The 20132-nt window shown below is 45.4% G+C and overlaps 1 protein-coding gene across 2 annotated transcripts in view; it reads left to right on the top strand.

Moving 5' to 3' along the window:
• The window catches only part of RIC8A (RIC8 guanine nucleotide exchange factor A), a 69769-nt gene that overhangs the window by 10050 nt on the left and 39587 nt on the right, over nucleotides 1–20132 (top strand). The gene's annotated exons all lie outside the window — the stretch shown is intronic.

Raw genomic sequence — 20132 nt, 5'->3', positions numbered from 1 at the left:
TGTGCCACCCATCAGCAAGCAGCGAGGCAGACCCGGAAAGCGTCCCAGCTCCCTCCATCCGCGGCAACATCTCCCACATCGCAAGCGCACGGGCTCCAAACCTCCGATCCGCTGACCCCACTGGCTGGAGCGGGACAGAACCAGCACGCCCGCGGTGGGCAGGGCATTGAGCGATGTCTTGGCTGCATGGCGCCATGTCCCCGCTCTCCCCCGGCTTCAGTGATGCATCCTCGCGCGGAGCAGAACACGTGGGCTGGAAAGCATCTGACCTCCCATTCCGCTAGCCGTTGCACGCCCGAAGCCCCCGCATCTTCCCCAGGTGGGTTTAGGAGGTCGGGTGGGTGCAAGCTGAGGGATTAGGCGAAGAAAGAAGAAAAGGGCCGGAGCCTACTTTTGCCGCAAGAAGGCCGCATGATCGATGCACTCTACTGCACAGGTGTGATTCCTTTTGCACTTGTGCAGTAGAGCGGATACGATCAGGTTCAGCTATTTCCGCCTTGAATGAAGAGCCGCTTGTGCACCTGCGCAGGACCGCGGAGAGGTAAATAAATCACGCCTTGTTAAGCTTGTCGGGGGGACGGGGATTCAGGGGAGGCAGCGCTGGATTGCCTGAGACTACAGGGGAGGGGGAAGCCTCATTGGAACCCTGAGGCTTCCCCCCCCCCCCCTGAAGTAAGTATCCCCCAGAGGGTTTTTTTTTTCCTTTACAGAGTCTCTTTAAAATGGCAATAAAAAGGTTAACAAAAATATTCAAAAAGGATTGTCCATATAGTCATTTTTTAATCCCCACACTGACCATGGATTTGTGACAAGTTCGGGTACACTGGGGGTTATGTGGACTTCATGTTGAGGACTTAGGCAGGTTATCAGGGCCGGCACTTCCATAAAGGCAAGAGGGGTAATTGCCCCCAAACGCTACCGGGCCCACAACCTTCCCCATAACTGTTATGTGCTCCCCGGGGCCCCTGCACAGTAGCAGCATTGGGATTTCACCTGTCCCGTTCCTTTGTATCTTCTTCTTGCCTCTTGAGACCGGTGCATGTTACTAACTTACTTCACTTACATATAACATGTGCGGTCACAAAAGCAGGCAGCAGGAAGAAGACCGGAAAAGGGACAGTTGAGTTACGATGCTGTTATAGCGCAGGGGCCCCAGGGGAGCACATAGGTGTTAAGGGGGAGAGTGGGGGGATCGGCAGCCAGTTTGGGGGGACCTGGAAGCGGAGTTTGATGTGGGAGTCCAGGTTACCTTTGCCCAGAGGGCCCATTGGACCTTGAACCGGCCCTGCAGATTATAGCAAACAACATGCACAAGTCTGCTAATCCCTGTGGCTCTCTGCGTGCTTATGGCCTGCTGTAGCTCTTGGCTCTGGCTAGTTAGCTGAACACATAATTGCACTGGAACAGGTACACTTGATATAGTTGTTTCCTGGGTCATTATTCAGCTTGTCAACTACAAAACAACTCCTGCAGATAGCGAAAGGACCTGTGTGCTGCCAACATCCCGGTACGGCATGTCTCATGGCACAGCCTCATTGTTGTGGATAGGATTGTCCTCAGATAACTCCTTTGTTTAGTGACGTACTTTTAATGTGAAAAAGAAATAAATCTGTTTAGCCTGCGGTGCTTTGTCACGTATGAAACCGCTGCAATGACATAACTGTAATTTAAAGTGTGCCCGAGACGAAGCTCAAGTCAAAACGGAAATGCTTACCTAAAAACAAGGGAGGCCTCTGGATCCTGTAGAGGCTTCCCGCGGTGTCCTCCGGTCCCCTGTTGTCGCTTGCAGACCGCCCAAAGATTTATTTTACATTTATCAATAAAAACTAATTTTCCATTCATTTTGTGTGAATCATCTGAAGAGTTAAAGGACACCTGAAGTGGGAGGGATGTGGAGGCTGCCATTTTTATTTCCTTTTAAGCAATACCAGTTGCCCGGCTATCCTGCTGATCCTCTGCCTCTGATACTTTTAGCCATAGACCCTGAACAAGCATGCAGATCAAGTGTTTCTGACATTATTGTCAGATCTGATTAGCTGCATTCTTGTTTCTAGTGTGATTCAGACACTACTGCAGCCAAATAGATCAGCAGGGCTGCCAGGCAACTGGTATTGTTTAGAAGGAAAAAAATGTGGCTGCCTCCATATAACTCTCACTTCAGTTGTCTTTAAGTATACCTCTATGTATTCTATTACCTCTATTTCTTCATTTCGTTCTTTTCTAGTGATATACGGTAGAGTATAGGGCACAAAATAACTCATTGGCCTCAATTCTGGTAGGGGTTTCAAACCCATTACCTAATGTACGGTAATTTACCTCATGAGGTAATGACATTTAGCAATTCTGGTAGGCTTTAGTCATGTTTTACCTTATGCGGTAAATTATGAGGTTATTCGTGAGGTAATTTGTATTTTACCGAAAATGGCTATTCTCGTGGAGATTAGGGGGCATGTTAGCACATAATTTACCAATCAGTTTAAAGAGAAACCGAGGTGGGATTTAATTATGTTAGTGGGGCACAGAGGCTGGTTGTGCACACTAACACCAGCCTCCGTTGCCCCATGGTGTGCCTCCAGGACCCCCCTGCGCGCCGCTATCCTCCCCGCAGTGCTAGCGACACACAGCGTGTCGCCAGCACAATGTTTACCTAAGCGCTGTCTGTCAGCGCCGCTCCCCCGCCTCCTCTGTATCGGCGCTACCCGCCCGTGTCCCTTCCCTCCCGCTGATAGGAGGGAAGTGACGCGGGCCGGTAGCGCCGATGCGGGGGAGCGGCGTTGACTGACAGCGCATAGGTAAACATTGTGCTGGCGACGCGCTGCGTGTCGCCAGCACTGCGGGGGTATAGCGGCCCGCAGGGGGGACATGGAGGCACACCATGGGGCAATGGAGGCTGGTCTTAGTGTGCACAACCAGCCTCTGTGCCCCAGTAACATAATTAAATCCCACCTCGGGTTCTCTTTAAGACCTGCCTGTACCTGGAGGTAAAGTCAATTTGTATGCATTTTGCAGTTTTTAGTAGAGTTCCTATTCAGGCTGTGTAATAGAAAAGAACAGTAGAAATAAAACTCCAAATATTTACTGGATTTTTTTTTTAATTTTTTATAGGGGATGTCTATCAATATACTTTTCATAGGTTGCTACATAATCAAATAAACCTTCCCCACTCAAAACATCTTCCAAAGACTATCCTAACTTATGGAAGACAATTAAAGACTATTACTTATTTACTGCATGCTTACTGCTGAAATACTGCATGTTTTACCACAATTTATGCATTTACCGCACATTTTACTACATGTTCTGAAATGCAGAAAAATCTTTCAGAATTACTATATATAAGTGGAAAATACCGCATGAAGTATTTTACCTACAAAAAAAATATTTACCTCATTGGGTGCCTCCCACAACCCTCTTGTCTAGTTTCTAGACACCTCCTTTTGGAGGTGATTAGTTTTTTCAAATGTGTAGTTTGCCTACAGCTAATTCGGAAAAACCTGAGGAGAGCGACCAACTTGGTTCCGGAGTATCTGGGAGACCGAGCAGGGATGGTTATTTCCCTGTAGGCAAATACGGTGGTATTGCAACCCACCTTTTGTGAGTATCCATTAGCCACAAATTATTGTATATTTAATCACCTAACGATACTACCAGGGCTGTGGAGTCGGTACAAAAATCCACCGACTCCTCAGTTTAGGATTCCACCGACTCCACGACTCCGACTCCTCTAATTTGCATATTACAATCTTGTTGATTGAAAGTATGTAACATGAAATTCGTCTCTTAACTGCCAACGCTTAGGAATTTTACAAGACAACTGAAGTGAGAAGGATATGGAGACTGCCATATTTATTCCCCTTAGACTAAAACTAGTCCTTGGTAAGAGTACTTGTAAAAGGTACAGACCGGAACAAAGAACATCTATCAGGCCCTAGGCAATGTAACTGTGGGTACATGTAAGGCCCAGTGCACACCAAAACCGCTAGCAGATCGTCAAAACTCTAGCGGTTTTTGGGAGCAGAGAGACGATATTTGCCGGGTGCACACCGAGTGAATTTTGTATGAGATCCGCCGGCCGCATCAGCATCCGCGTGGCTAATGTATCTCTATGGGCTGATGTATCTCTATGGGCTGGTGCACACTGGCGGTTTGAGGTTATAAGCAAACCGCAAACGTGCAGCAAGAGGCACGTTTTGCGGCTTGCTAAAAACCTCAAACCGCCGGTGTGCACCAGCCCATAGAGATACATTAGCCATGCGGATTTTCAGGCGGATTCGGCCAGCAGATCCGCCTGGTGTGCACTGGGTCTTAGAGTGATGTGCAGGTACTCTGCAGGGGAATAAGGGGATTCTTCCTCTATTACACATTCTTCATGTACAATCTGAACCAGGTTTATGGGTGATAGACAACACCTCTGTGTTCAATGTGCACAACATTCTCAGTGGATTCCCTGCAGCTCTGTGGAGAGTGCATATGTAGAGTATAGTACTACTGTGTAACAAAGTAAACCTGAGACAGATGAAATTAAAGTTTTATACATACTTGGGGCTTCCTTCAGGCTAATCAGTCCCTTAGGGCTCTTTCACATTAGGGCAGATTTTCTGCGTTTCAACGCAAAGGATAAAGTTTGCGTTACCCAAGGTGAAATGAAAGTCCATAGACTTTCATTTTAGCTTTCACATATAACGCAGCCTTTTTGTGCGTTGCGTTCCACTGCACCCAGGCGCAGTTTTTTGGCCAACGCTAGCTTTATGCGTTACAATGTTAGTCAATGTAAAACGCACACTATGCGCGTTTTTAATCCGTTAACGCAGGCAATCAGTCCCAGAATGCAACAGAGGAACAATGTAGAAAGTTGACAACTAAAAGAAAAAAAAATTACCTGCGTTTTTCTATGTGCAGTAACGCATTGAAAACGGATTAAAAACGCACACTCACTGCAGTGCAACGCATATCAAAACGCAGTAAAAGGCATACAACAAAACGTATGCTTTGAGCGTTCTCCAACGCAAGCTCTGATGTGAAAGAGCCCTTACTGTCCTCCTCCGCCACCTGGATCTTCTGCTATGAGTCCAGGTACATGAGCCAGTCTGGCGTAGTGCGCATGCACACACTCCGCCGCCGGGAGCGTACTACACCTGCGCAGCACTATTGCGCAGGTGCAGAACGCTCCTGGCTGCGGAAGCGGCATGCGGCTGAACTGAGCTGACTGGCTGAATTACCAGGACTCATAGCAGAAGTTCCGGGTGGTGGAGGTGGACAGCGAGGGACTGATTAGCTTGCATGGGGCTGGAAGAAGTCCCAGGTATGTATAAAACTTTTATTTTCATCCTTCTCAGGTACCATTTAATTCGTAGTCACCAAACCAAATTTTAACAACGTATCAAATTATTTGATTTCATGAGCAAAGTACATTTGCATGAATTAGAATTAACACATTATTATTTCCATCTCATTGATATTAGTGACACAGCTACACATCAGGCTTTATTCTTACAGCATAGATGTTATTTAGTATATATGTTACGGCCAGAACCCGAAGTTTGGCCACTTCTAGTTCTGGCCGGCCACTTCGGGTTCTGGCCGGCCAATGCGCGAAGTGGCCGCTGCGCTGCGGCCAATGTTAGAAATGGATTGATTCCTCTCAGGTTAATGTATCTTCTGGCCGCAGCGCAGCGGCCAAACGTATCACAACTTTAGTGAATTTATTGCAATTCAGCCGGCGGCAATGTAACAATTCAAGCCGCCGGCTTTTTCTCTGCGCCTCTCTCTCCTTCCCCCCCCCCCCCCTCGCTCCTCTTCTATGGGCAGCCGGCGGGGACATTCGTGTCCCCGAGAGTCGTTCGTGGCGCCAGGGCAGCAGAGCGGGGAGGCTGCAGACATTGCTTCTGCCAGCACCCGCTCTGCAAGAACGGCAGGATTCCCCTGCCGCGACGAACGACTCCAGCTGCCACTCGTGTCCCCGCCGGCTGCCCATAGAAGAGGAGCGAGAGGGGGGGGGGGGGGGAAGGAGAGAGAGGCGCAGAGAAAAAGCCGGCGGCTTGAATTGTTACATTGCCGCCGGCTGAATTGCAATAAATTCACTAAGTTGTGATACGTTTGGCCGCTGCGCTGCGGTCAGAAGATACATTAACCTGAGAGGAATCAATCCATTTCTAACATTGGCCGCAGCGCAGCGGCCACTTCGCGCATTGGCCGGCCAGAACCCGAAGTGGCCGGCCAGAACTAGAAGTGGCCAAACTTCGGGTTCTGGCCGTAACATATATAAGACATTCCTGTGTACACATCATATATACAGTCACAATCAGATGTGTATATCTGACTTTAAAAATACGGGGACTGCTTTATTAAAGCATCACAAGTAACTAATTTTGATTGGTTTATTTCATTTTTGTGGACTAAGCACAGCTATTACTGTATGTATAAATTATTTATGATGACTATTATCTGAGAAATAGAACATTTTATCATATTTTCTATTTTAATAACAGTTTAAATTCATTAGGAGTCGGAGTCGGTATTTTTTTTTCCGACTCCAGGCACCCAAAATTGCCCCGACTCCTCGACTCAGACTCCACAGCCCTGGATACTACACCATTTGGCTCCTGGTTTTCCCTTCACATCACAGGTACCAGTACTCCTGCTTGAGGAATCTAAACAATAGCTGCCTTTTTAGGGGGCCTCCATGACCCTCTTTCTACACATCCCCTTGTTTCAAAACAAACATGCCATGACACCAGTTCTAATATGAACACGCCATGATACCCTTGTGCACACTGACTTAGCCAAGCTATGGGTACTCCTGCTCAAAGCCTGAGCACCAATAGGAGGAATTGGAGTAATGTAAGGTGGGCAGAGGGGGAGGGGCACACAGGCAGTAGTGTGGTTGTGAAAGGCAATGGGGCAGGACAATTTAGTGCTTTGCCTCCCTTGGCTCCCTACGCTGCAGTGGAGGGCAATCTGTACAAAACTCGTCCCTACCATAGGGGCAACTTGGTCAGTTACCCAGGCCCCACCCCCATTGAGGACTGACCCATCTCTTGTGCTATCTGCAAGGTTTTTGGCAGCATAGCAGCACGTCTATCCCGTCTGGAACGCTTCTCCATGGTCCCCGGCTTCATCCTCGCTGGCCATATCTTCTGGTGCATGTTATTGCATAATAACATGGGCTGGGTCACTGAGAAGAGGAAGACGTGCAAGGACTAATGGAGCAGAGCGTTGGGACAGGCGAGTTGCTATGCTGGCAAAAACAGTGCAGGGGCCCGGGAGCACAAGCCAGAGGGAGACCTTAGGGGAGATCGTCAGTGCTCGGGGGGTCCTGGGGGGGTGAATTTACTGCCAGGAAGGGGGGTGAAGGTGCCCCCAAGGTACTTTTGCCCCTGCAGCCCCATTGGGAGCTTGAACCGGCCCTACCCGATCCCTGTAGGAGAGAGTAATTATGCATGTGGACACTATCGACTGTCGACTATAGTTGTGATGGTTTGGCAATGGCTCTCCAGTATTGCATGTATTGTAGGGTGCTCCCAATATACAAGGTTTGTTTCTAGCTGATGTGAGGCAAGGAAGACCAACCAGTGAACCAGTGACAGGGTCCTAAGCAGGGCTGTGGAGTCAGGAAAAATTTTGTACCTGGAGTCAGTGGTTATGAAAATCCGTTTATGAAAACTGAGGAGTCTGAGTTGGACGATTTTTGTACCAACTCCACAGCCCTGGTCATAAGTGTATTATACAGTACAGGTAGTCCTCGGTTAACGAACGAGATAGGGACTGTAGGTTCGTTCTTAACCTGAATCTGTTCTTAAGTCGGAACATTGTGCCATCTCTGTCCCCTGTACCTCCCCTTTACCTCCTCTGTGCCCCACTGTCCCCCTCTGTGTCACCTCTCCCCTTTGTACTTGTTTATACACGTTTTAAAAGCCATTTTTTCTTTGCTTTTTTTTAAAAATCGATTTTCTCAAACTATAAAAAAATTATTTTTTGGCTTCTTCCCATGGAAACATCGAATCCATGCCATTCGTATCGGCGGGTCGTTCGTAAGTCAGGCATTCGTAAGTCAGGGACTACCTGTACTGTGTCACACTAATAGTTAAAGCAGGAATTTTTGAATCAGGATGCTACCAATATTATTGGTTAAAGTGACACTGAAGCGGAAAAAAAGAAAAAACTTATGATAAAATGAATTGTACAAAAAAGTCTTCTCCCTTTTTTTTTTTAATTTTTTTTTGTTTGTTTTTGTTATACAGCTTTTTTTTTTTTTTTTTTTTTTTTTTTTAAGATTGCATCATTCTCTCATTTGCAATTACAAACCACACAATATATTTTAGACTGTGAAACAGCAGAGTTTATGCCTCTTTGAACTCCCCTGCAGTAAAACCTTTAACTGAAGTTGCCTCTCACTGTTTCCTTGATGTATAAGTGCTTCAGAAAATAGGACTGTCTCTGACCCAAGTCAGGTCAGAGAGCTCAGAGAAGCACTTTAGCATAGATAACTGAATAGATAACTGAAGTTTCTTAACTCTTTCTGTAATGGAAACAATATGAGACTTGTTTCTTTGCTACTAATGTTCTATTTCTTAGCTGTACCACCCATAAAATGCACTATTTCATACGTTTATTTTCACTTCAGATTCCCTTTAACTTAAAGGATACCTGAACTGACATGTGCCATGAGATAGACATGTGTATGTACAGTGCCTAGCACACAAATAACTATGCTGTGTTCCTTTTTTCTTTCTCTGACTGAAAAAGTTAAATATCAGGTATGTAAGTGGCTGACTCAGTCCTGACTCAGATAGGAAGTGACTACAGTGTGACCCTCACTGATAATAAATTCCCCTTTTTTACCTCTTTCTTGCTCTCAGAAGCCATTTTCTGCTAGGAAATTGATTTATAGTTGGAATTTCTTATCAGTGAGGGTAACAGTGTAGGCACTTCCTGTCTGAGTCAGGACTGAGTCAGCCACTTACATACCTGATATTTAACTCTTTCAGGCAGGGAAAGAAAAAAAGGAGCACAGCATAGTTATTTGTGTGCTAGGCACTGTACATACACATGTCTATCTCATCATGGCACATGTCACCTCGGGTATCCTTTAAACGTAAACCAGAGCTGTGATAAAAAGATTTGATGCTCACCTACTTCTTCCTCCTGCATCATAAACACGTCCGAGTCCCAGGTGGGACTCGGGCGTGTTTATGATACTGGAGGAAGCCACAGGTGAGTATCAAATCTTGTTTTTACCACAGCTCTTGTACACTAAAAAAAAAAGTAATTTTTTGGGCTATTTCACCATCAGACTCCAAATCTGTATGCGTGTAAGATGTTAGAACAGACAGCTATATACAGGGGTTGAACAAAATAATGGAAACACCTTGAAAATCAACAAAATATTATATTATATTTTAATATGGTGTAGATCCACATTTTGTGGCAATTACAGCCTCAATTCTCTGAGGTATTGATTCATACAAATTGTGCATTGTTTCCAAAGGAATTAGCCCATTATTCAAATGGAAATCGACTTCTTACTTGAATCTCTAATAATGACCATAAATGCTCAATAATGTTGAGGTCTGGGAATTGTGGTGGCCAGATGAGATGCTCAACTTCATTAGAATGATCCTCGTGCCATTCTTTAACAATTCTAGCTGTATGGATTGGGGCATTATCTTGAAAGATGGCATTCCCCTCCGAAAACAGTTTTTGAACCATAGGATGAACTTGGTCACCCAAAATTCCTAAATAGTCTCGTCTGTTAATTCTTCCATGAAGGGAAATCATTGGCCCGGCGGATTTTCAAGAAATAGCACCCCAGATCATCACAGAACCCCCACCATGTTTTACGGTTGGGAGAAGGCAGTTTGGATGAAATGCTTCTTTTGGCTGTCTTCAAACGTACACTTGGCCGGAGGTTGGAAATAAGGTCAGAAAAAAAATCACATTTTTCCACTGCTCGAGGGACCAATTCTGGTGGTTTCTACACAACTCTAAACGCTTTGAAACATTCGTTTTTGAGAGCAGAGGTTTTCTAATTGCAGTTCTTCCGTGGAATCCAAATTTGTGCAGCTCCCAACGAACGAACTGTTTTTATGGATACTGGGTTCTGTAGGTGTTCATTCAGCTCTGCAGTGATTTTAGGAGCCGTGGTCTTGTGAGCTTTTCTAACAATTCGATTTAGAGTCCGACAGTCTCTCTCAGGCAACTTTGACTTTCGGCCACAACTGTGCTTTGCTGAGGACGTTTTTCCTTCTCTTTCAAAGGCAGTCATTACTTTTGAGACAGTACCTCTTGAAATACCAAGCATTCGGGCAGTTTCTGTTACAGTAGCGCCTGCCATAAAAGCACCAACAATTTGGCCGCTTTGAAAATCTGAGAGATCTGCCATTTTTATAAATTATATCCAACTTTGGTTTAAATATCTGTAAAGAACAATTATTTTCATTAAACATATCAAATAACAAAAATAAGAAACAAAACATTTTTTACATATGTCAAGTTTTGAGTGCTTAAAGAAATTGTCCAAGCTAAATAAACAAAAAAGATCCACTTACCTGGGGCTTCCTCCAGCCCATGGCAGCCCTCCTGTGCCCTCGCCGCAGCTCCGGTGGCTCCCGGTCTTCTCCGCTGGTGCAGCTGACCTCACCAGGTCGGGTTCCGCGTCAGCTTCTTCTGCGCTCCACCGTGTGGGTCACGTGGTCTCCCCGACGTCATCAGGACAGTACTGCGCAGTAGTTCTGCGTCCGCGCAGTAACGACCTGATGACGTCGGAGGGACCACGTGACCCGTGGTCTAGCAGGTATAGAATTTGCCATAACTCTTTCCTCTGGCAATGCATTCCACATCTTAATCACTCTTACCGTAAATAACTCTTTCCTAAATGGCTAAAGCGGTTTTTCCTCCATGCGCAGATCATGTTCTCTAGTCCTTTGTGCGAGCCTAGGGACAAAAAGCTCATCCGCCAAGTTTTTATATTGCCCTCTGATGTATTTATACATGTTAATTAGATCCCCTCTAAGGTGTCTTTTCTCCAGACTAAATAAACCCAGTTTATCTAACCTTTCCTGGTAAGTGAGACCTTCCATCCCACGTATCACTTTTGTTGCCCGTCTCTGCACATTCATATGTAACTTCCAGTTTGCGGTGAGCACATTTGTGCAATACAGTATACAACAGGTTGCTGCTCTCCATTGGTATTTTACTTTGATTGCAGATGACCGCACTCTACCTTCTCATCCAGAGGGGTACACCAGCTCAGTGGCCACTTCATAGCTGATGGTTTCAGGGTGCCCAACCAGAGTGCCACACACATGTCTTAGCCCCTCCCCCTGTTAAATTTTATACAAGCAATGTGGTACTCAACTAAGACCGCATTTCAGATTTTGGCCCCTTGTGTGATCGAGTTTGACACCCCTGCTCTGTGCAATGGTCTAACCATCCGGACACCAAATTGCTCACTGCAAAATCCACAATAAGTACTTGACCAGTACTGGAGTAATTTTATTTCAGTCTTCAATATTTATTCCAAGACAGCAGTCATCTACAGCACCGAACCTTGCAGAATCATAGCTCATTTGCAATCATAGCTATTCAATGTAATCTAGCTCAAACAAGCTGCAGGCTGCCCAAGTTCTGCAAAGCAGATAGAGAGATCAGTGATACTGTGTGCTGCAGTGTATCAGAGCCCCAATATTCTTGCAGCAGACACATTTTACACTGCTGCTTGTGCTTTTTGAACCATTTAGCTTGACAAAGAATGTACATTCCATCAAAAACAGCATGTCTGTTCAGAAGAGCACATGAACAAGTGTTGTGATACACACCTGGGCCCTGGTAATCCCAGGCTTGGTCTCCTCTCCTGGGTCTGTGTATACTCCACTTCTGCATTACACACGTTCCACAAGACTTCGATTGCAAGTCTCTGTAGGTTTGAGTAGGATGGGGAAATATTCCCCATACCACACCCCAATGACAATTACACTGTATGCATATGAAAATACTCATATATTTGCATAAAACAACGTGAAAATCTGCATATGGAAAAACTGATGCAAAATGTAATCTCCGTGTGGAAACTTAGCCTTGGGTAAACCCGTGTTTCCTGATTATTTGAGCTGCACCCATTACTTCCTGTCTGCCGCTAAGTAGCTTAATTAAGCCTATTTAGAAAAGCTCAAAACACCTTCCTGAGTAAGAGGTCACACTGATATTGTGTTGCCAGGTTCTGTTATACTAGCTGTAGACATTCTTTGTGACCCTCACAAGCCCTGACCCTACCTGCAGCAGCTCTGACTGGGAATACTGAATCTGCTTGTGTTTCCCCCACAAGCATACTTAGCTGTCACTTGTGGGCTCATAGCCTCTGTTTATGTATGAAGAGTCTACAACTCAGCTAGTACTTGTGACAATATTAGTGTGTTTTTTTTTTTTGGGGGGAGATAGACTTTTTTGTTGGCTGCTGTGTAATAAATGGTAGCGAGGCAGCTGCGGCGAACAGCGCTACCGCCGCAACTGCCTCTTCCCCTCGGCCTGTAAATATTCCCGCACCTCGTGCGGCTCGCGCACCGAGGACGGGCATCTCTGTGGCACATAGGGTCGCATTAGCGCGTGCCCGCGCTCATAGACAGGACCTTTATGCGGGGAGGAGGCGAGTCAGCTGACCTGCGGGTCGGCTGACGTCAGAGGGCACGTCCGCCATCGCTGATTGGCTGAACTCTAGGGGCGTGCCTCGGGGATGCCGCAGCGTACTTAAGCACAGCAGGTTCATTCACAACTTGTCTGCTGTTGCGAATACTTCGTGTTAGCGCTCAGACCTTTGATAGCTATAATTATAATTCATTGAACACTGTATTATTATCTGTGTATGACTCTGGCTCGTTCTGACTACTCCTTTGCTCAACGCTTCTGTACTTCTGCCCATCTGATCTAGTTGCCGACTCTGCCTGTTTATCTGCCTCTGCCTCCTGATTCTGTACTTTGTCTGTCTGTCTGTCTGTCTGCTGCCAACCCGATCTGTCTGACCATTCTACTCTCACCAGTGAGCCCTTGTCACTGGTGGGGAGCTCATTGTACTGTAGTGCCCACCAGCTCCTCTGGTGAGGTGACTCTGACATCTATCAGTACTTATTGTTGCACCTTTACTCTCACCAGTGAGCCCTTGTCACTGGTGAGGAGCTCATTGTACTATAGCGCCCACCAGCTCCTCTGAGGTGACTCTGATATCCATCAGTACTACTGTTGCACCAATCACCTACCTGTACTTTAGCTATCATCAGTAGTCTGTTATACTTGTATTATTGGTGATTCTGCAGATCACCATATAATCAGGTATACATCTGTATTATAGGTGATACTGCAGATCACCTCATAATCAGAACTCTGTTACTTGCTGACACCCATTGTTACATGCTGTTTGTTGAGCTGGAGATGTCTGTATTGTATTTAGTATTTCATGTTTGTATTCCGTTTTATTCAGACATTAGGGCTCTAAACCAACATCCTCCAGTGGTAGACAGGTCATGTGTATGCTCGGTGTGTATTATATCCCACAAGTGGGGCTTGCACTCTTTTGCAGGTAGGCACTTGCCTGTTTTTAAGTAGCGCTGCTCATTTCCTTGCTATGTACTAATTGAATTCGTTTTTGGTCAGCTGCTCCCACTGATTGGAGGCCATTCGGAGGCAGCCTGGAGTTGCGCTGATCCACCTTTTGCGCAATTAGGGCTCTAGTGCATAGTTTAGCATCTGTTTTGAATACAAGGTGTGTATTTGCCTCTAGGGGGCTCTGTACACCTCTGTTGTTAGTCATTTCTAATGCGGCCTGGATTTAGGATGCACTGCCATCTCTCCCCTTTTGTGTTAAAAAAAAAGTGTAAACCATTTTATGGCCAGCTGCTCCCAGGTTCACACTATGCTTGTAATTAGAGGTTAGGGTCCCTCCCAGAAAGATGACCTCATTGCGGTGGAAGGGTCCAGTACGCATGCATGCACTCTGCATGCAAACTGTTTTTGGAAGCTAACATCCTCCATTAATGTTCATTTAGGGCATCTGTATTGAATGCAAGGTGTATCCTGCCTATAAATACAGATGCAGCCTGACTTGGGAAGCGCTGCCACCTCTCTCTGCTATCTAAAGGTGCCCATACATGGTACAATTTTTCATTTTTTTCGATTAGATAATTTAGTTTGATTATTCCGTTAGATCGAACATAAAGATTTTTCCAGCATGTCCGATTAGACTTTTCTCAAACGGGATAATTGTTCGAATTTCTTGCGTTTTTATTGCACCATAAGAACTTTATTTAGTAACTTACCACTGTCCATCACGCTTTTCTTCTGGGGCACTGCTACCTTACCAACAGCCGCCAGGAGCCTCCTGTGCCCGCCATGTGCGCGTTTTTATTTGTGAGAGTCCCCTGAGTCACCGGGAAAATTGTCACGATTATTTATTGGTGGCAGCACAGGCCTGGGCTTCTGAAAATTAGGTCAGGCTGAACCTTGTTCTGCACTTTCTTTCCTGCAGGAAAAATTCTGAGCGTCGGAAGTAATAAGCCCTGTCTGTGATGAAAATGTAATTACTGGCTTCTCAGAAGTCCCGTTCCTCTAATGCTTGTTGTTGATCAATGCTGCGCTATGCTCCTGTGTATATAGGCTTGCTTCAGAGTAACAGTGCGGGTTGTAGTGTCTGTAAAAGATAAGGGGAATCCTTTCCAAACCTAAAGACCTCTTTCAGGCGGGTGACTGAACTCAATGCTTGCCAAGCAGCTCAACATCCTGTCTGCTGCCTGCGAATGCCACGTGGGTGCAATTAAAATGCAACCGAATGTCAGCGTCTGAAACCCCACGCATTTTAGCGCCTGACACACAGTGGCGTTACCCGGCAGCAGAGAAATGCAACATACGTCTAAACAGAGCTGCGCTCAGATGGGACTCCATGGAGGGGGCACCCGTTCATTAACTATACCGGGTGCTAACAAGTGCCTGGCGGTGACCGCATGCCATCTGCGCGTCTGAGGCCTAAGGGTGCACACACATGCAATTTTGATTGGCCAGTCACTGACCAATTTCACCACCTCCATGTAGTGTGAGGGCCAAGAGTCTTTGAAAACTATGAACAGATTATCTAGGTAAACTCTCATACCACATGGAAATGGAAGCGAAAAAAAAAATGATGATCTAATGAATTGGTTGTGTAGTACAGATAATTACTATAACATTAGTAGCAAAGAAAATATTCTCATATTCTCATATTTTTATTTTCAATTATATAGTGCTTTTTATAACATTGCATCATTCAAAGTTCACTAGCCTGCTCTGTAAAATCATTTAGAATGCTGAGTAGTGTGTAAACTGCAAATATTAGAATATTTGCAGTTTACACACTACTCAGCATTCTAAATGATTTTACAGAGCAGGCTAGTGAACTTTTGAACTGTTCTCTGCAGAAAAAAATAAAATACAGTGACTGACAGTTGAGATAACAAGCTTCAGAATACAGAGCTCTCTGCAACTTTGAAAATTGAGGAGCTCAATGGCTCTTTTGCATAGATAACTGGAGTTTCTAAACTCTTCCTGTACTGGAAACAATATTAGATTTATGTCTCTGCTCCTAATGTTTTATTTCTTAGCTGTACTACACATACTAATCATTATATCATACGTTTTTTTTTTTTTTTTCCCGCTTCAGTGTGTCTATAAAGCCTCACACACACTAGACTTCTCTCGGTTGAAGGGGCCAGTCGGAAAAACCTCTGCAGAGACTCTAGCATGTGTAATTCTTATGGAAAGACAATTGTACATGCTAGATTGTGTGTGCATTGTATTCCTTACCCCACTTAAGCCTGGTACACACTTTCAATTACGATTGCCCAATCACTGACCAATTTTACCACCTCCATGTAGTATGAAGGTCAACCGATATTGAAAACTGTACAGATTGTGTAGGTAAACCCTGGCACTAGATGGAGGTGGTAAAATTGGTCAGTGATTGGTCAATCATAATTGATAGTGTGTACCAAGCTTAACCCTGCTGTGGGGGATGTGGTGTACGTACGTATTAGTATACCGTCTGTGAGTTGGGCGCAGGGCAATCGGAATGGCGGCTCTCCCTGCTGCTGCTAAACTCCCCGGCGGCAGTAAATACTATTTATTTACAGTACAACACTCAGTTCAGGCACCACTTGGATTCAAAGTTAATGGCAACAAAGTCCCAGATTTTTTTTTTTCTTCATACATAAAGTTCTTTCTTTCCTCCTTAGCAGAGTTCCAAGGTTTTCCTTCTGGGATGTCCCAATACACCTCCAGCACACTCAATAGAAAAGCACTCGTCAGATGCGATGACCACCAAGGTCTAGTAACGGACACGTTGGGTGTCTTCCCAGGTCACCCCTAACCTATACGTTCAATTCAATCCACTTCCTGTTCCACCTTCAGTATCCCATTTATGGCCAATGTGATAACCTCCCATAGCGCAATACTGTAAAACTATTTAATAGTATAAAAGCATATTGCTTGCCTGTTCAGGTAGCCTGGGCTAGCTCCTCTGAATGTGCTGTCCTCAGTGTACGCGGCTGGCTGCCACGCACACAGCCTCTCATTCTCTGTGTCCCAATACAACTCAGCTCACCTCACCTCACTATTACAATTGCGCGGCCACATCCGGGGTCCACCCTACCAGTTTCTTCATAATATGACTCATCAGGGGCTGCAGACTTCACTCATGCCCTGTCCAATTTGGCTTTATATTTTTGTTAAATACAGGTAGTCCCCGACTTACGAACGCCCGACTTACGATAGACCCGCCGATACGAACGGCACAAATTCTGTTTTTGAGAAAATCGATTTTAAAGAATTCAAAGAAAAAAATGGCTTTTAAACTTGTATAAGCAGATACAGAGGTGACACAGAGGGGGACACTGGAGGCACAGGGGGGCGCAAAGGAGGTACAGGGGACAGAGATGGCACAGTGTTCCGACTTAAGAATAAATTCAGGTTAAGAACGAACCTACAGTCCCTATCTCGTTCGTTAACCGGGGACTACCTGTAATGACAATTGACTCTTACTGTTACTTATTGTTTCACACCTGAGGTTAGGTTTACAAAATTCTAGAACATAAAAACCAGGGTATTTTTATTATTATTATTATTGCATCCTCCTGATATGTACCGTAAAGCCTTAGGTTTGAAAGAGGGTGTACTTTCTTTTTCTTATGATTGCACAAACTCCATGCAGATAGTGTCCTGGCCAAGATTTGAACCTTGGACAACTGTCCACCCTGCCTCTGTGCTGCCCCAATCCTAGGCTGTTTAATGGGCCAAACTGTTAGGCTGTGCACTTGCTGCATTCAATGGCCCATGTGAAAGAAGCTTTACTCTGTTGTGTTGGGAAGAGCAAAGGGTGGGGAAAAAAGGCATCATGCACATGTGGCAAGAAAGGCATCTGCTAATTCGGATGCTGGATGAAACCGAAATTAAAATATTGGTAATGTCACTGATATTCTACTAGAAACTTCACTGACCTAACTCTCACATTACTCATCCCCCTACCTATGCCCTAACACTACCCCTCCCCCCGCCACATACCCCACACATACCCCACACACACCCCACACACACCCCACACACCCCACACACCCCACACCACCCACACACCACACACCACACACCACACACACACACACACCAACCAACACCCAGCGGTGGCAGCAGATTCGACCATCAGATAGATTTCTGTCAGATGCCTGTCAATTCGAATCTGAGAGGAATCTACTGTATCTGATGTGCGCTACACACTAGGAACAGATTTTTCAATACATTTCCAATAGATTTCATTCTGAAATCTATTGGAAATTTATTGAAAATTGATCTAAATGCATTATTCTACCATTAGATACAATGCAACTGTATGGCCCATCGATCTGCTGCTGGCAGATCCTGTCAGATCAAATTGATTGAAATCGATCGATTGACTGATTTGAAAGAATCGATTTCTGATCAGTCGATCGATTAATTAATGGCTGAAATCGACCAGTGTATGGGCCCCTTAACACTAACTTCTCCCCTACTCTGTAGCTGAGCTCTTTTTTTTTTTTTTTTTACTTTCTTTTCCAAGCTCATGACCTCATGCTTCACAGGCAGCGGCAGTACCTCTGGACTGCCTCAGCTGTAGCCTCCCTTACAATCCCCCCTCCCCTTTGCTGTACTACTGCTGAATGCCTAACCAAACCCCCAGCATTGACCTTCTCCCCCTCCCACTGCTTGGCTGTATTATAGCTAAACTAGTTGACCGCCTGATGTTACTAACTTATAGCCTATTGTATAATATGGCCGAGTGCCTGTTATTTAACCGCCGCCGCTAGATGCTAGTCTAAATTCAGCTATGCCATAGCCGTACTTCTCCCCCTCCGGGACCCAAATTACCCATTTGGCGCCGCAAATTGCATTGCAGCCTATGGCAGTGCCCAAATTATCAGGCGTGTCTATTTTACCTGCTTTCTTGTATGTCCCTATCGTAATGGAAGGCTACATTCACATTTTAGCTCTGAAAAAGGAGCAGGTTCTTTTTGTGACACGTGGCCACAAGAAAATACATGGAAAAGGAAAAAAGTATGCAGCACCTAAAAAAGCATGCAGCAAGTTGTCGGTGTCTGGTGCATATAAGCCTGTTCATTCACAATAACGCTGCATTCCTGCATTAGATACATGCAAAAATACCCGTTTTCTGCATTTGCTTGGAAAGGGGCCTCATAGCTTGTTTCAGAGTCAGACAGGTTGGGTAGCAGCCAGCTAATATCTCTGGTTTCTCATAAAACTCGTGACCCTCTACCTACGTATTCAGCTGTGTGATGCTGCTGTAGAATCTCTCCTGATGGTTTTCCTCTCTCGTTTGTCAGTGTGTAATTGCTCCCCAGTGTGTGCTCTGGGTAAATAGCTACACTGTGGTTATGTCTGCGCTCTTCTATCTCTATAGGGAAATGACAATCTTCCTGTTTTGTTATGCCAGCCCAACATTGAAGTCCATATTGCAGGTATATGACCCAAAAACAACTAAAGCCAAAAGCTCATGACAGCCAGGGAACAAGCATTGTTTACAAGGGAATGAAGATGGCAGCCCCCTTATTCTTCTTACTTCAAGTTTTAATTTTTTTTTTTTTCACTGCAAGGGTTCATAAGAGCTGGTGGAATGTAGCGTCTGCTCTCCTGAAAAGGAAATAGAAGCTATCACACTTGCTGAACAAAACACCTGATAACAGCATAGTGCTGAAAAGTTCAAAAGGTTATTATTTCTCTGTGTGGGGACCAGATTTTACATCACACGGACATGGCTGCTGTTTATACTCTCATTTAGAATGTTCGAGTCTCACATTCTTATTTGAAGTTTTAAGGGTTGCAACTCCACTTACAGGGACAACTATACATACAGTTTGTTCTCAGTTTAGGCTTTCTTTAATATGAAAGGTGCTAGAGGATAATTTGTAATGGTTTTGGTGGGCTCTGTTTGTGTCTTGTGTCAGATGTCTACACCTAACCACCCCCCCTCCGATGCCTAAACCTAACCAACCCCCCTCCGATGCCTAAACCTAACCAACCCCCCTCCGATGCCTAAACCTAACCAACCCCCCTCCGATGCCTAAACCTAACCAATCCCCCTCCGATGCCTAAACCTAACCAACCCCCCTCCGATGCCTAAACCTAACCAATCCCCCTCCGATGCCTAAACCTAACCAACCCCCCTCTGATGCCTAAACCTAACCACCTCCCTCCGATGCCTAAACCTAACCACCTCCCTCCGATGCCTAAACCTAACCACCTCCCTCCGATGCCTAAACCTAACCACCTCCCTCTGATGCCTAACCCCCCCTCCCCCCCTCCTCCGATGCCTAAACCTAACAACTTCCCCTCAGATGTCTAAAACTAACCACCCACCTCTGTTGCCTAAATCAAAACCGCTGCCCCCCCTGATTTCTAAACCTAACAACTCCACCTATGATGCCTAAACCTAACTGCTTCCCTTCCGATGCCTAGACTAAAGTCCCTTTACCAGTTCCCCCGCCGCCAATGCCTACCTTTAAACACCAACCCCCTCTCCGTTGATATATGGCCACTGATAATATGGGGGTTACCACAGGTGCCTATGTTAATAG

This window comes from Hyperolius riggenbachi, chromosome 6, assembly GCF_040937935.1.
Source record: "Hyperolius riggenbachi isolate aHypRig1 chromosome 6, aHypRig1.pri, whole genome shotgun sequence".
NCBI lineage: Eukaryota > Metazoa > Chordata > Amphibia > Anura > Hyperoliidae > Hyperolius > Hyperolius riggenbachi.
This window is presented reverse-complemented; position numbering and strand designations above follow the sequence as displayed.